The 17,513-nt window shown below is 38.5% G+C and overlaps 1 protein-coding gene across 1 annotated transcript in view; it reads right to left on the reverse strand.

Annotated features, from left to right (window-relative positions):
* TPK1 (thiamin pyrophosphokinase 1) overlaps positions 1–17,513 on the reverse strand; it is a 220,759-nt gene that overhangs the window by 163,977 nt on the left and 39,269 nt on the right. The window contains exon 4 of the mRNA XM_019470914.1: positions 11,196–11,268. The gene's annotated coding sequence lies outside the window, so the exon portion shown is untranslated. The remainder of the gene's footprint in view (positions 1–11,195; positions 11,269–17,513) is intronic.

Here is a 17,513-nt window from a genome sequence, read left to right on the forward strand (position 1 = left end):
GTGGGCATGGTGGTGTTGGGTTGACGGTTGGACTCGATGATCTTAGAGGTCCTTTCCAACCTCAATGATTCTATGATTCTATGATTCTATGAAACTGTAGATGGTGAACAAAAATGGAAGGCTTTACAAACAGTACCTGTATATGTCAAAAGATTCTGGCTTTTAACTGCCAGAAAAAAATGGAGCTGGGTCACAATAACCAATTATATCCCATGTTTAATCCCTACTCAATTCTCTAAAGGTGTCCTCCCGCTGCTGAGCTTAAAAGGAGGAAGGTCTTTTCAGCTCTCGAAAGAAGGCTCCTCTTGAAGGCTACATTTTTATCAATTAAATGAAAATCTGGTTATGTTAACTAGCAATTTATGGCAAATTGCCAATTCCTTACTTGAAAGGTTATCATCAAGTGCAAAGTAAATACTTACTAAATTAGTTGTTTCAATTGGATTAACAGTTGCTTAGACACATTATATATTACAGCAGCAGATGCTGCAGAATTTGGACAAAATAGTTTCAACACCTGTAAATTTACTGTAAATGCATTCCAACTTCCATTGCAGTTATTTATGCTTTAAGGTCCTTGTATGATTTTCTATTCTTTACCTGATGAAACTCCCATCAAAGCTTGGTCAAGGACAGAATAAACATAGGTCCTCCTATTTTAACTTCAAACAAAACTATTTGAAAACAATAAAAAACCCCTCAACAACCCCACAATCATTCCTAAAAAACTGAAAATCTTACTTTTAGATTAGAAAAATATGGGTTCCGTTCATGTGTGCTTATCACACTTACTTCTTCATGGCTCCAAAAAATGACAGCAGAACTAATTTGCTGATGTGTGAGGGAAATTTTTCTATTTCTGTCCAGTTCTCTTTCCCACCCTCTTCTGATGTTACCTTTATTTTTCTCTCTTAAAACGCTTACCTTTTTCTAACTTTTTAAAGAGTCTCTGCCTTTTTCTCAGTTGCCATTCCTCATTTTCCTCTCCCCTGACATTTCATTTTTCTCTCTTAACTAATTTCATCACATAGGGGACTGTTTCCATTTCTAATTATACCTCCAAATCTATTTGACTGAAGGAACTTTTATTATTTTTTTAATCAAAGACCATCACAGCTTCTTCAAATGCAGGAATTCAACAGCACTCCAGAACACAAACTAACTCACACTGGTCCTGAGATTCACTGGATCTCCTCCACACTCAGCTTATCAAACCTTCATCCAACCCCTCTTTGCTGGGCTCTACTGAGCACACTCAAGGAAAACAGCAGAATTGAAACAGAAAAACAGAGCTTACTGATGACAGTGAAAACAGCAAGAGCCCAAAAGAATATGACAGTCAAGAAGTATAGGACAGAAAAATAAAAGGAGAAGGTACCAGAAAGGTAAGTAAGAGAAATATTGCAATTTGCAGAGCTTTCCCCACCCGGCTGTAAGTTAATGCTGCCAGAACTTGAGTTCTTTCATTCCCCTCCACCCCCCAGTAATGGTATTTCTCTGCCACTAAAGGTCTTCTTTCAAAAATTGTACCTTAAGTTACATTTCCTCCTGGTATATATGAATGCAACTTTTACCATCTTGCACTATTTCTGAGTGCAGCTATAAAACAAATCTTGTATTTTGCATGTTTTTGACCAAATAAAAATTCAGTACGGAAAAATAACTGTGCTCCAGAAGCTGCACTTGAATTTTCCTGTTGGACTCCACCTCTGCCTTGGTTCATATCAAAACTCCAAATAACCTTACACTTCCATGGTTAAGTTAATTAATAAAGGCAAATTCAAATTTGGCAGCTTTAGCTCATCCTTTGTTTTACTGACAAGCTACAAAAGCATTTAACTTTTCTACCTGAACAACACACATCATTTTCTCTTTCTTTTCCATTTGGAGGGTTGTAGAGCACTCATCTATCTGCATGAATGCAAACAGACCAAATCTGGATTATCATCCTTGAGGTTTTGTTATTGTATTGCTGTAAGTGAAGTCGAAGCACCATGAGGGCAACATTATGTTAAGTAAAGACGTGGTAGCCCTGGATCATGTAACCCGATTTATCGTGCCTTTTTAAGTTCACAGTTGTGTCAAAGATGAAGAAGCAAAGTTCATGGTGGCCTTGGTGAATCTGCCTCTGGAGTTTGGAGGTTAGGGAAAATGATCCTGAGTAGTCCACACACTCTTTTTAAAGCGAGGGAACACACTCGCCAAAATGATCACTACAGGACCCTGAAAGCATGTCAGGAGCATTCCTCCTCCTCCTCTCCAGCCCACCAGCAAACCTTCCTACTCTGAAATGAGCAACAGACTGCATCTTCTCACTCTGCTTCTGAAATGAGAGCTGCCTCCTCTTTGACAAGATGCACAATAGAATCATTCGCAGAGGCTACCAAGATTCTTCTTAAAATACTTAAAAAATTGTAGCATCAGGATTTTGGGGATCTTTTTCTTGGTTAATGACCAGGTTTGCATTCCTGTTGTTGACCAGAGTTGTGCTTTAGCTAGCTAATGGGCTCCCCCCACAACAGAATCAAGCTTACTAATCCCACAGAGCATTTGGGCTGAACTTGGAGTTTGCAGCAACATTTGATGAGCCGCGAGGTTGTGGGTTCTGCAGCTTCATTGGAAACTGTTCTAATTAGCAGTCCATAGGCATGGGCACTGAGCCTTGTGCTTCAGGAACAGTTTTCTCTTAAATTCTCTAAAAAGAAAAGATGGATGTATAAATCCCACTTACATCTAAAAAGACCTATCATCTGAGTCTTCTGCCACTAGTACCATATTAAAGCTGTCTCTTTTGTGTGAAGAGGCTTAATCACAAAATAACTCTGTTCAATTTCCTTCTCCACAGATTAAGCTGTCATTGTTTAAAACACCTTTTTTGTTCCTTGCACTGGAAATGAAGTTAATTCAATACGTTTCTATTTTTTAAACTTTTTCTGATATTTTCTCCATCACAGGCTGACAGACCAGAGTAATGACTGCTTTCAGAGATTAACACCAGATTAAATTTTTTAAAACTCTTGGAAGTAACTCAAACGTCTATTGCAATATAGATTCTACCCTTTCCCCTCCTCGGGCCATAACCAATGAAAGGAAGAAATAAATCTCATACTGCAACACAATATTAAACTGAAATTGGATGCAAGACTAAAATACAACCAGCATCATTTTTGTTATATGGTGCACTGTTTTCTTGCATATTCTACTGTCAGGCAGCTGAGCTGCAGCTAAGGCACTTGTGAGAAGAAAGAAAACAACTCGTAACCTGCAAACTGTCATCTCAAACCCTAAGCAAAAGAAAGACAAACCACCTCTAATAAAAGTTTGATCTCTTAATTTCTATATACTGTCTCCCAAAGCTACATAACAAGCAGAAAAACACTGCAAAGGAAAATAGAGTAGCACTTCTTTTAAGGAATGAGAACTTGGTCAAATTGCATTCTCTATCCTACTAGATAAATTAGGGCCTGACTCAGGCCCTAATAAATGTACACAGTGACTCTCAATGACCTCAAAACTCGCTGAATCTCAATGACATTATATTGGTCTTACAACACAAGCAGGACTCAGCTGTTTCTTCAGGATCGAAAGGAGTGATGTGCAACTCCAGGAGATAACACAAAGAACACACATTACTTAAATAGATGCAGGGCTGTATAACTGAATTTCTTTGTTGTTTGTTTGTTTTGTTTTGTTTTTTTCACAAGTCTCATCTGCATTTAAGCAGATATATTGTTTTCTGGAAACTGCTACCTTGGTGAAAGCATAACGAGTGATATTAAGAATGGGACAGAGATTTATCTTGGTTTTGTTTTTCACCAGCACATAAGAACAGCCCTGCGCAAGCCCAGAGTCCTGAAATCCTTCGCTTTACGGAAGACTCTTTTCAACAGGACTTCCCAGCCATTATACATATATTAATTCAGCAGGACACTTGTTTTGTTTTTTTTTCACAAGTCTCATCTGCATTTAAGCAGATATATTGTTTTCTGGAAACTGCTACCTTGGTGAAAGCATAACGAGTGATATTAAGAATGGGACAGAGATTTATCTTGGTTTTGTTTTTCACCAGCACATAAGAACAGCCCTGCGCAAGCCCAGAGTCCTGAAATCCTTCGCTTTACGGAAGACTCTTTTCAACAGGACTTCCCAGCCATTATACATATATTAATTCAGCAGGACACAAAACATCTGTACAGGCTGTACATAATTTTAGGCCGTAAGTTTGACGGCATATGCAATATTCCATTGGTTTAGCTGTGCACACACATACCTCCCTACGTACCTACAGAAATGCTAGGCACAATCATACTAATACAATCAGAATGGGAGTTCATCCACTCTTCAGCACAATATAAAAATTCAAGAGACTCAAACGTGACTATCAAAAGTCAAGCTCAAAACCAAAATAAAACCCAAAAGACAGATATTCTCCCCAGTAAACACTAAAACCGGGGAACACATTGCCACAGTTTTTTTGTGGCTACTTGCACAGTCTCATCTACATAGTTTGAAGAAAAGTGTGTAGACTAATTTTGGGAAAAAATAAATCAAACTATGCAGCGATTAAACACAAAGCTACCACCTCTGACTTAGGAAATCTTTAAGCCTTATATTACTGGGAGATGAAAAAGTGTATCAAAGAAGCATCACTGTGCATGCATATGCTTTCAGAGATATTCTGTACCGGCCCAGCTGAGACCAGACACTGGCTGAATGAACCTCTGGTCCGACCTAGTGTGACGGTCTGTCATGTTCACCTTTACAAAAGTGCCACCGAGCACAGTATCTCTTACAAATTTATGACATTTCTGGAACATTATGATATTGCTTTCATTTGGCATGAATAAGAAATCCACATAGCCCAAATCACCCACACAACTCACCTGGAAACGCGATCTTGACAAGACCTCTGACATGCTATTCAAGAATGGAACCATTTTATGAAAGCTCTCCTTGAATAATTACACGACTAAGACATACAGAAAGCTTCCAGTCCAAAATCCTAAAATGGCATATACAGTCATATACAGTTTGAACTACTAATAACAGGACCATCCCAGCCCTATAAATCATTTTAACTTGATGAACCTCTGTCTATACTAAGACACTGAGGCTCTTTCAGTGAATGTACATCAGTAGAAAAAAATCACAACTTACAACTTGGGTTATAAGCCCAGGTGGCACTGGGCACCCTCAACACGTCAGAAGCTGAACTGAGGTAGGCACAGCACTTTTTATAGTTGTCAGAGATGTCTTCAGCGCGGGACACAAAACAAGGGATTGCTTGAAAGCTTAAGTGGTGTTTGTCAAATAGGAGCAGCCTGTTCAACAGCAAGACTGAACTGTTTGAGATCCACCCGCACAACTTTTACAGCTCCTTCTGAAACCTTAAAACCTCTCACAAAGGAATCGGGCCCTAAAATCAACTCTGTTCTCTTAGAAAACCGTTCAATCTAACAAGAATGCTTTAAATGAGTCAAACTTCTTAATATTTAAAGTCCCATCCTGTATTAAAAATTAGGTTTTTTTTTAAAAAAAAAACAAACTAACATTTAGGGATAAAAGGTAAATTAAAATAGTCACAGAAAAACCTCAATTTTTTTAACGTATTTAAATTATAACAACATAACTGAGGGAAATCAATTAACATTGTGATTTCCCAAAATTATTAAAAATTTTGGCCTCAAAATTAGGTTTTTTTAAAAAAAAAACAAACTAACATTTAGGGATAAAAGGTAAATTAAAATAGTCACAGAAAAACCTCAATTTTTTTAACGTATTTAAATTATAACAACATAACTGAGGGAAATCAATTAACATTGTGATTTCCCAAAATTATTAAAAATTTTGGCCTCAGAAAGCAAGCAGGGAATGACACTAAAACATGCAGTTTAGCAAGAAAGTTTAGAAGTTAGAGAGATGTACAAGCACTACTTCACTGCTACAAATACATTTTGTAAATCTATTTATAGGTGCATCATCACAGAACAAAAAGACAATACCCACACCATACCTATTAAGCATTTCTACAGCCCTGATAACCATTAAACCCTGGAACCGTAATAGGAAAAGGAAAGGGAATGTGCTACAGCTGCAGAACTGCCTGCAAAAATAAGCAGCTCTATGGGGCTTAAGAAGAAAAGAGAATAGGAAAAACAGTGGACTTGTAAGTAAGTTCACAGCATTTAATTACAGATCTGAAGCAGAGCCTACTAAGTCTACAGAAGCCTTTTAAAGCACACGAAGTTTGCTTAGTGGAAAAGCCAAACCGGATTTTTAATAAATAGCATAATCTGGATTTCAAAGAGCAATGGATTCAACCTTCTGCTTCTAGGCGTAAGTACAGATTTGGTATAATTTTAGATAATGTCTTTGGTCTCAAAACTTCAGAAACTGAGCCTTGTTTGAGGCATAACAATACAAATGGCTGCTGTAACATCAAAGTAATGTTTAAAAGGTTTCAATAATAGAAACATTCAGCTAAAGCAAGAAACAGAAGAAACTGCAATGACAGAAATACCACCACAAGTCCTCCCTGCTTTGTGCAGTGTCTTTTCCAACGCACTTCAGACTATACAGAGAAAGACTGCCAGTGCATCTATCATGGGATCATATGAACATGCATATTTATCGTGAAAGTACAAAACCTCTTCTCAATATCTGCTTTAACAATGACAGAAAATATACAGAATAAAGAATGTTGAATTGTTATTCTTTATCCTTCATTTATAGTGCAATATGATTTAAAAAGGAAAATTTAAATATGATATTCCATTTCCAGTTGTGGTGCAGTTTTGTCCAGTTTTAACATTAACTCTCTAAGAAATGGGGGAAATCATCAGTAATTTTTTAATATAAAGAATAAAAGACTACAAGTACCTACTTGACAAGCCACTGAAGCAAAAGCAAGACTGCAGAAAAAAAGTAAAGCTGAATAACCTATGATGCATGCTTACTTATTCTCTCCCAAAAGCATAACACGCCTAAACCCATCACTTACACATCCCACTCATAAGTCTATTACACGATTACCTTCCAACACAACTGAAAAAACCCAGCACTTTTGCCTTTAGATCTCTTCACTAACTATGGCATGCCACACCTAACAGAGATAAAATGGATTTATTTGCTTCACATTTATGAACTTTATTTAAATGAGGTTCCCCAACACAGTGGCGATAATCCTCCTTAAGGGAAAATGGAAACACTTGTCATGTAATCCTCGCTCAACTAAAAACATCAGAGGAATTGGCTTAAAGATATCCCTTCCAGTAACACCCTTCAGCTTCGGGAATCTGTATGCCCTGTTTCCCCTAATAGCATATATCTGCTCTTGCTTTCGTCATTTAAATGAAGTAGAAAACCTTCCGAGTCTTGTAGCAGCATCCTGGCATGAAGCTGGTGTGATGGAGGAGTCAGGCCTGTCATTGTTTCGTGATGATGACGCAACTGCTTACAGGCAACGCTTTAGAGAACCATAATTAGTTTCACACACCAAATTTAATACTCCTCCTTCTTACTGAGCACTACACTAGGCTGTCTTTGACACGAACACTTGTAAATGAGTATGTTTTATAACTCAATAATTAACATCCATAAGCTTTACTATGAAAAAGTAACTCCTTTTAACCAGTGGCATGCTACCTTCAGATAGATAAAAGAAGTCATGATGAATTAATTTCTCTCAATATGGGTAGCTTTAAAAAAAAAAGGTCACTCCGGCACTCTGTTGTAAATGTAATACTTAACAGAACTATAAAGCACGTTTATAAAAACCACAGGGAAACTTACCTTCAGCTTCATAAACTCAAAGAAAAAGAAAAAATCACTTCAATTCCTGGTATAAATTAAATCATTGCAGTTGAAATACTGAAGGAACCTCCAGCTCCTTCAGCACCACTTGCCCTTCAACTGGAAGATGACTCTACAGCAATCAAGTCAGACTTAAGGGATAGAAAAGTTGGCATGACTTTTCCCTGTACTTAAGGGCAGATGGGAGTGCAGAGGATGAATAACTCTCAGCACTTGCTCCTTGCTTCACTTTCCTTTATATTCACTTCATGCATGTGATAGCTCCTCCTTTCTGCTGGCCATAATGAATTACTTGGTTACACATGTACAAAGGAATGGAAATGGGGGGGCGCTTCCTTGCAGGTCACAGTAATGTTACAGCCAGACAGCAGAGCTCTTGACTCACCCCAGGTAAGTGCCTTCATAAAGTCTCACCTTTCCTTTGTGCAACGTTTGGGAATAAGTTACATTAGGTATATATGGAAAAAAGCAGGGGCAGCAAGACATGAAAATCTACGTTACAGTATAAAATACTCTACATAGAAAGTGTGAGTTTTGATGAATCTAAAGCTATAGCTACCGTGTAAGTCATTACTAACCCTGGCCTGGCAGCAGCTCAAGACAGGTGCATGTGACCAGGAAAATTCAGGCAGGACAGTCCACTGCCTGCTGGAACAGGAAGGGTAGCTTGGCAGTAAGTGGGAGCAGAAGCATTAGGAATGACGATAGAATATTCTTGTTATTTTGTGATGAAGACCTAATGCCCTGAAAAAGTTTACCTAGAGACACATTTCAAAGGAAAAATAAATATTTAGTTGTCTGAAGGTAACATGCTCAACTTCAGAGAAGTCCAGCTAATTAATGAAATTGTTGGTATGAACCTGGGCAGATGAAACTGGAGTGATTATCGCATGACAAATGTATGTGCTTTCAGGTAATGTGATAAGAATGGTTCAGGCTTTCAATTTGAGCAAGAGCGAGTATTTGGAAGCGAGACTGGGGAAGGGGAAGGCTGTAGGAGCATGCCAATGTCAAAGTAATTGACCATGAATATCAAAAGCTAGCATGGGAAAGGGCTTTTTCTTTGTACAGGGAAATACTGATCAGATAGTTAGCAGGTGGAACTTCGGTGGATTCTCATCCACTTGCACACTGAAAACAGCAACACCACATCAGTCTAAGCTTCACTACAACAATTCTTCCATTTTTCCATTCATCGACAATTGATAAAAGAGAATGCCTCAAACAATATACTAATGCTATCTAATGATAACAGCTTACCCCGCCTCTGGGTGAAATCTGCATGCGGGTGAGGGAGTGCTTCAGTGAGGGAGGAAGGACAGCATGGGAAGCAACCCTAACTCACAATGTGACACTGTACTTCCCTCAAGTCAGTGGCACTACACCAATCTACTCACCTGAAGTTCTCCTGCAGCCTGTTTTAGGCAGCCCTGAACCTATCATCATCACATACAACATTTCCAAATGACCGTGACTTTGGAAATTGCCTGGACTACAGAGGGTGCTTTACTGGACAAGGTACTTTACAAGAAAAGAAGCACATGCCTCTTTCCAAATTCTGTGTTTTATTATATTTTTTGGCTAAGATCTCCTTAGACACCCACCCAGTATTTACCATTCTAATTTTTTGACTACAGAAGTTTAATTTAAAAACGCAAAAAATTATTTTTCCTATCATGTACACCCAAACTTAAAATCCTAAAGTCAAACTGCTTTTTCCTCAGCCATGTATGAGGACCCCAGGCAAGGATTTTGCAGGCTAGATTATGCTCTTCATTACACCTTTACAATCCTGATGAAATACTGCTTCCTTTACACCCTGTCACAGCCGAGCACTTGCATGGGTGTATAAACTCTGTATGAAGCAGAATGGTTCACTATACATTCATAGAGAAGATGTAAACGGCACATCAACAGTCAGCTATAATGGAGCTGACAAAAGGCATGATACGGCCAGAAAAGCAATCCCCGTGAAAAAGTGTAATACCAGTTAGCTTTCCATATCCTACTGTATTCTTCCCCCTCCTACCTCCTCCATCTCCTCTCTGTTGAAAAATCCTTAACCCACATTCTTTGGTAAGTCTCACCTACCAACCAACATGCAGTTTATTAATACCCATGTCGATGCCAAACAGAGCAGTGCGTTTTGCGATTTCCCCATTTATTCACAGACCACGAATTTCCAGTCTGTAATGAATAGCATTAATCCAAAGCTTTTTATTTCATTTTCACTTCCCAAGCTGTAACCTAAAGATTCCCGAGCATTTTTCTTGAGCTGTTCTCCCAAGATGGACAGCCATCACACACTTCTCCCTTCCAATCAATGAGGTAGAACATGAAAAAAAGCACACAGTGCTCAGAGAGGGACTATAACCCAGTCCTATACACTCCTCCAGCCCTCCCCTCACAGTTTGAAACCTTTTTTTCCAATCATTTGATCCCGAGTCCATCAGGGAAGATTTTAGGCAAATTTCGGCCTCACACATTGAATTAGCAGCAGACACATCACAGACCTCTAAGTCCACTAGCTCACAAGGATCAAACACTTACTGCTCTTGCAAGTACAGCCTGCTGTAAATGCAAGCTGGTGCACTGAGGCGAACTCTTGAATTTGCAGAAACCTGCTGTCCAAGACGTGAGGGTAAAGCACTGTGCTCAGCACAAAAGCCTATACAGGCAGGCCGGCAAAGCGTTAAATGCCAAATAGTCAGCTAAAGGCAGAACTTTGAGCCCTAAGGCCTAAGAAATGTGAGTTTACATTTACGTTGCTCACTGGAAATGCGGTGGCTACACTGGGAATAAATTAATGTATGCAGGAATTTGTCCAAAAACTCATTAAGGAGGGCACTCCACTAGTGAAGCACAGAAGTAGTCGGGGCATAATTCAATGCTTCAGTGGGTGATGAAAGAGACAGATGTCTCCATCTGCAGCTTCCCGCTAAAAGGTAAAGTCATATCATGCAAAAATCACAGAGAGAAACTCTCTCCAGAAAGTCTGTGGGTGCCAGCCATGTGGGAATCATGGGAGGTTAATCTTTATTGCTCTGTAGCTCACTGAGCAAAAGAAGTCGGAGAGTTTTCAGGAAGTTTTATCCTAGTTTCTAGTTGCTATAACCTCCAGCAATGTACGATCCAGTTCTTGAGCTTGTGCTATGAAACTGCACCCTACACAGGACTCTGGGAGGACCACACCTCCCGTGTTTACTTCAAGCATTAGTACCATGCCAGGCAGAGCACAACATCTAAGCCTGTAAGGTGCTTCACAACCAAAGCCTCAAAGAAACCAACGGAGCCAGAATCACTTAATGACCAACGGGGGCACTAATGGGTTGGATCCTACAATGCTCTAACACACATAAACTCATCAAAGAGATTTTATTTACCTTGACCTTGTAGTACTCCTTGACTTCAGGCTGAATGGAATCAAAATCACCACTGATGTAATCAGGCAAGAAGCTGAAAGGAAAGCAATGAGCAGTGAAATGAAAAATTAATCCATCTTACCACATTTAATATTTCTTTTCTCAAGAGCGCTAAGGGGTACAAGCATTAATCTCTCGAGGGAATAGGAGTTAGTTAAAAGCATGTTAAAACAAGAGTTGATATGAGGTAGTACAAAGTAAGGTAACAGGCGAACTGTAAAACTGGTAAATCTAGTGTCCCTTCTTTGCTGAGGGAGCTACACATCGCTTAGATGCTTATACATCTCCCTGGGTCAGTAAGGCAAGACTCATATCTGCATGGTTCTAGAAAGACAACTCTCAAATATCTTTCTAATGTGTCATTCAGTCAGCAAAGTATTTGAAAAAGCATATTTGAGTGCTATACATCAAGCCTCGGAGGATATCGTTTGTCAGAAGATGACAATGCTTCTTGGACAGGTGGTATGGCACAAATGTTCCAAAGATTTGTATTTTAGTTGTTACTGATGTCATCTCATTTCTGCTCTTCCCCTTGATTATTAAAAATACTCCCCCCAAAATACGGAAGCCAAATGCTCAGTGATTTTGAAGTCATATCTTGGATATACAAAATGTGTAAGAACTTGATTTCAAATCCTAACCATCATTTGTACAGTAGTATTGGTGCAAAACACATAACAATAATGTGATATTTATCTCAACTTGCTTCTTGTAGTTTTTTTAATTGCCAAATGCTTCAAAATATTTACTGTAAAAATTCTTATCAAATTCATAATGAAATTTCAACTGTGCTACAGAAAGAACAGTTTAAGGTTTAAGAATATTTTTTGAGGAAAAAAGCCCACAGAAATACAGCTTTCCATTTTGCATAATTCCTGGAGTTTTAAGCAGCAGCTAAAAAGACAGGTGAAAGTGTTGTCACTGTTTCAACAGATAAGGTTAAACTGAGTTTTGAAATTAAAGCTGTGATTTCAGTGTTTTCTAACAAATTAAATACATAGGTCCTCTTCTCCAAGTTTACTATACTTTACAAGGGGTATGAGAGTTCTTCAGCAAATTAGTTTACAGCTCAAGCTGAGTTACAAGGAATTGGGCAAAGCATATTAGGACATACTTTTTTTCCACATGATTTTAGAAGAATGCTGCAGGGTCTACAAACTCTCCACATCAGTAAAACTTACAAAAATCTCATGTTCTGGCTCTGTTCAAAAATTTCAAAAGAGACTCGTGGTCACTGGCCACTATTTTCTTTGAAAACCAAAAGCTGCTTCAGCAGAAGCTGGTAAGTACAATTGTTGTGAGCTAGTTCACATGCAACTACGGCATTTCAAATTCACTGCTCTCTGCTATTACTAAGGCTGTTATAAAAGGATATGTTCTAAAAATGATCTCTCCAAAAGTGATGCTCCCACACTTGCAGCAGGGGGAAGGGCAGTCCCTTCTGCATAGGATTTTATCGAGGACACAGAAACCAACTAGAAGAAATGCAAATGCTTCAGTGCTCTGTTTTATATGCCCAAGTCAGTATAGTTCAAAACCAGCGAAAACTAAACAGAAAATTAGATTTGCTCCTTCATTGTGAGACTGACCTTTCCAATGTACAAAAAATACCATGTTTTCAAAATTTAAATTTTAAATTGCTGCCTTTTACCTTTCCACAAGTTTCCCAATGAAATATTTACTGAATACAACAAGCCTAAAAAACTACAGGTATTCTCTTTCAATTTGTTATTTTCCTTTCATTTCTTCCTGATTGAAACAAAGCCATTAAAAGTACATGCACTCTAGGCTTACACCACATTCGTGGTGGCCCCGAATGCAAGCCCTGGAAGCGTCCCAGCAGCTTGGGCAGGAAAAACAACAGTCAGTTGTCACCAAAAGCCAACTTGGTGTGACACACACATCCACTCTAATGAAAAAGCTGATGTCTTAAGGTTGTTTATCTTACTGAAATGCGGTACACAAATCTGAAAGTGTCTTTGTCATTTTTTTTAGTTTAGTAACTACAGACTGCAGTGCTTTTAAATAATCAACCATGTCTCCTGAGTGCTTCAAGAGGCATAACTGGGAGCAGAATTAGCCAAGAAGTATCTTCTTGGAATCAAATGCTCCTGCACAGCTTTTGTTCTCATCCGAACTAAAACCATTTCCATGACAAAAGCTAGCTGAAGTTCTATCTGAATTTTTTACAAGCAAAAGAAACAAGATTCCCGGTTGCACCTCCCATGCGCTCTGCCAGGGCTCCTGGCTACACTGCCTGAATGCACCTCCTCTACCAGGAAGTGCTATGTCCATTTTCAAAATATCCTCTCTAAATAGTTCACTTGTAGCCACCACAAAGCCAGAAGTGACTAATAGAGAATAAGGAATCGTGCCTGGGAACTTCAAAATTTCAGGAAGCCTCACATGAATGAACATGAAGAGAAGAATTCTTTCTTCTTCTCTTCTCCTTCCCTTTTAGAAACACCAGAAACAAGGAAAATGCAGAAAGTCACTCCTGATGAATTTAAAAAATATCCATCATGGGTATATCCCAACTTGCACTGTCTGCCTCACAAACATCACAAAATGTTTCAGCTTTGTCTTCAGAGGATGGCTGCTCTTCATAGCTCATTGACTATGCAAACCAACAAAAGCAAGCCAACGTTCAGTCGAGAGTCAAAAGCTGCATTTGACTTGGTCCTTTTGAGTTCTGTGGAACAAATTGCCTGATTCAGGTGAGCAGGACTGAGTCAAAGCTCTTCTCCAATTAACACAAGTGAAGAAGAGTCATTGTGTGAAAAGTTGTCCTAGACTGACTAACCTCAGAGAAGACTAGCATTAGCTGATATAGAAAAAGGGGAAATAGTTGAGAGATACATATGGGAAAAAACCTCATACTAAAGTAACAATATTTTGTAATAATTGTTTTTCACTTGTTTGCTTTGGTATAGTTTTGTGTTTATGCCAGAGTACAGACTAGTCCAGGAGAACAGGCTCTGGAGAATCACATATCAAGCTTACTACTATGTAAGTGTAAGAAATTATGTCAGAAAAAAGTAACAAGAAAGGCCCTTCCATAAAATTTAAAACAGCCACCCTTATTTAAAGTACAGATTAAAATCAAGTATTATATTAGTCATGCTTTCCTACCCTCTGACCTCAAATTCATGAATAATTCTTACTCTGTAGCATAAATGCATTGAAGATGCCATATATTTCAGTGACATATATGGCACATATCCTTTAATGAAGGAGGTTATCTTTTTGCCCATGATGGCAAAAGATGTTTTTGATTCCTTTTCAAAGCGCAATTTAAAATTTTAATTTCTAAACAGCCCAGATGAGGCAGTATACTGCATTTCAGAACCATGTTTTACCAGCTATTAATTATCACCATGCATATAAGGTCATGACCAGCTCAGCTGGCTTGATTCTCTGCTGCTTTACACTGACATTTATCAAGAGTGAGCCAACTCCATAAACCTAATGGCACCGAAAGTACAAAATCCATGTGAGATCAGCCTAGTCTACTAAGTCTTTTCTAGAGCTGTCAAGCAGCATACCACCAGGCACTGAGCAACAAAAAATCCTCAGAGGCTTTGGGCCAGCCAGAGTTTTTCTTTCTTTTCTCATTCTCTTTCCTTTTTTGGGGGTTGAGGGTTTTTTTTGTTTGTTTGGCTTTAGGCTGTTGCTCTTTTTTGTTGTTGGGGTTTTTTTTTTTGTTCTCATCAGGGTATTTCAGAGTCATAGGGCATCCACCTAAAATGAGTATGGAGTCAGGAGGGCCAGGACTGCTTTCAGATAAGGACCTGAAGGCACTTCCATAGCAGACTGCTTATGTTTCGTGTATATAACTTTAAAAAAACCCCACAAAACAGAGTTTCAATATGAAACCTTTAAAGGTTTAGTTAGCTTACCAAGAAAAAACAGTACTATTTCTCAGAAGTTTTGAGATGGATCCCAGCTAGGGGTTTCATCCAGATTGGATAAAGGCTGAATGTTGACTGAACAGTTTTAGGAACTCCAGGATGCTGGGCTGGAAAGCAGGAAAAAAAAAGATTCCAGCAAGTTTGCCATAGTTTCAAGATACACTAATGAAATTTTAGTCACCAGTACCATAAAACAGTAATTGACTCTTACTATAGATACGGATTACAAAATGAATAGAAGCTATTTAAACTCTGAGGTTCTCATGCTAAGTAAGCACAACTGTGCCTTTTGCCTTCAAGAAACCCATCTAGTGGACACAGCCTAACTCAAGAAGCAGTTTTATTTTTAAATATGCAACACTAATGAACAGCATGTTAAATTTAAAACATCAGAATACTTGGTTCTTTATCCACTCACTTGAAGAATCCAGTGTGGAGTGGTAAATATGCCTTTTTATACAGTTATGAAAAAGAAAAAAAAAAGCCAACACATCACACTTTAGCAGTTTATAATAAAAACTGTGCTGCCTCCTTAAATAAATTGCTCTGGCATAACTGTTCACTTCTATCATTAATTCAAAGTTACAGTTTCCTAGTACTATTGACTTTTCTTCTGATGTAGCTCCTTTAGCACGTAATTGTCGGCAATTAACCTTTTTTAAACAAATGTTAACATCAGAGACATGAACATTTAAAGGCAGTATCTGCGGTACCCTTTGCTTCCTTCAGTTACAGCACAGAAAACTATACCACGCAGACAAGCCGTACATGTCCCAGCTGTATCATTCTAGGGCACAGAGTGGGTTCCCTATGCTTTTTTTTCCCACTACTAAAAATAAATTTCAAAACTGGTGCCTTTTACCCCAGAGTAACAGACACACAGAAGCTACTTCCCAGTAGAAAAGATACAGTGAAGATAAAATGCTGCAGACTTAACATGAAGCAAAGTCACTAAAGTCAGCTTTGACTTTCATAAGCATCTCATAGTTGGGAATACAGAAGATAAAGCACTCTAGCATTACTTCAGGATAAATACTAAAATCATAGTTTAACAAAAAAACCCAACAAACAAAAACTAATGCCCACAAATCTACATTTGTTAATTGTTAAGATGCACTGTCAGCTTGCCCTCCTGACTGTTGGTCTTGACTAGAAGGGTGACTGAGGGCTGTTCTCATCAGAGAGGTGTTAAGTCTGTTTCAGTCTGTCAAAAGTATACTGTTAACTGCTGTGAAGATCAAAGTGTCTTTTTAACTCCCAGAGACAGGTACAGCACAAATAGACACCATTTATATTTTGTCTCAAAGCAGCATACTCAGATGCCCCATCTAGCTGTACAGAGGTGAGTTCCTGGGGAAAGGAGAAATGTCAGATTGTGAGATATATTCAGAGTTAATGTCTATTCAATCTATAAAAACCTTCCCAGTATTACCTGCAAGGTTACCACAAGGGTCACACCTGAAGCTCAGAAGCCAAACGCTAAATACCAATACAATTAATGAACTTCAAACTGACCATAAAAAAGCATTTTGTTTTGGTTCACCTTGAACAGATCACACTAAGGCTTCCATAACTTATTATTATCATCAGGCCTTTAAAAAACAGCTAAAGCACAGTCCTTGCCTCCTCCACCCTCTACTTCCCAATCAAGAGTCTCTTGAAGTCAGCTAGCTTACTTTTTCTGACTCCATGGTTCACATCACTGTTATTTCAATCCACAAAGCCTCCCTTATCACTATATGATATTTGTATTAGGGTGGCACTGATAATGATGTTGTGCTAGTTGCTGTATGAATTCAGAAAACAAACAAACAAACCAACCAACCAACCCCAGGTGCCCATCCTGTCTTCCAAGACCTTAATAAACCCTAATGTTCATTATGCAATTGTTTACACAGAACATAATTCCCAAACAACATTTTGTACATTACAATAAGTCCAGACGAGATTTAACAAGATTAGGAGAAAAAAAAAAATGGGGGAGGGGACGGGACACAACAACAGTACTGCAGACCCCAATTTAACAAAGAAAGCAAGAAAGCAAGTATATCCATACATCAGGCCATACACAGATAGCAGTTTTGTGTGACCCTGCCAGAATTCTTTGCACAGACTGTTACCAAATCTGTGGATTACAGTCAGGTAGCTCTGTGGTGAAAAGTACTTGGTGATATTTGGCAACCTTGGAGAACAGCCTCTTTTCTCCTTTTTCTCCTCTCTTTAAAGAGCTCAGTGTTAAAGAGCATAAAAGTATTATTTTATTTGCAAACGTTATGATTTAAAGAAAAAGATAAAAGTGTGTGAAGATATGAGGGCAATAATGCATTCATTTATGCTTGCCTGGTATGCAGTGTCACCTTGCAAATAA

Source organism: Aptenodytes forsteri, unplaced genomic scaffold, assembly GCF_000699145.1.
Source record: "Aptenodytes forsteri isolate BGI_AS27 unplaced genomic scaffold, ASM69914v1 Scaffold282, whole genome shotgun sequence".
In the NCBI taxonomy this organism is placed as follows: Eukaryota; Metazoa; Chordata; class Aves; order Sphenisciformes; family Spheniscidae; genus Aptenodytes; species Aptenodytes forsteri.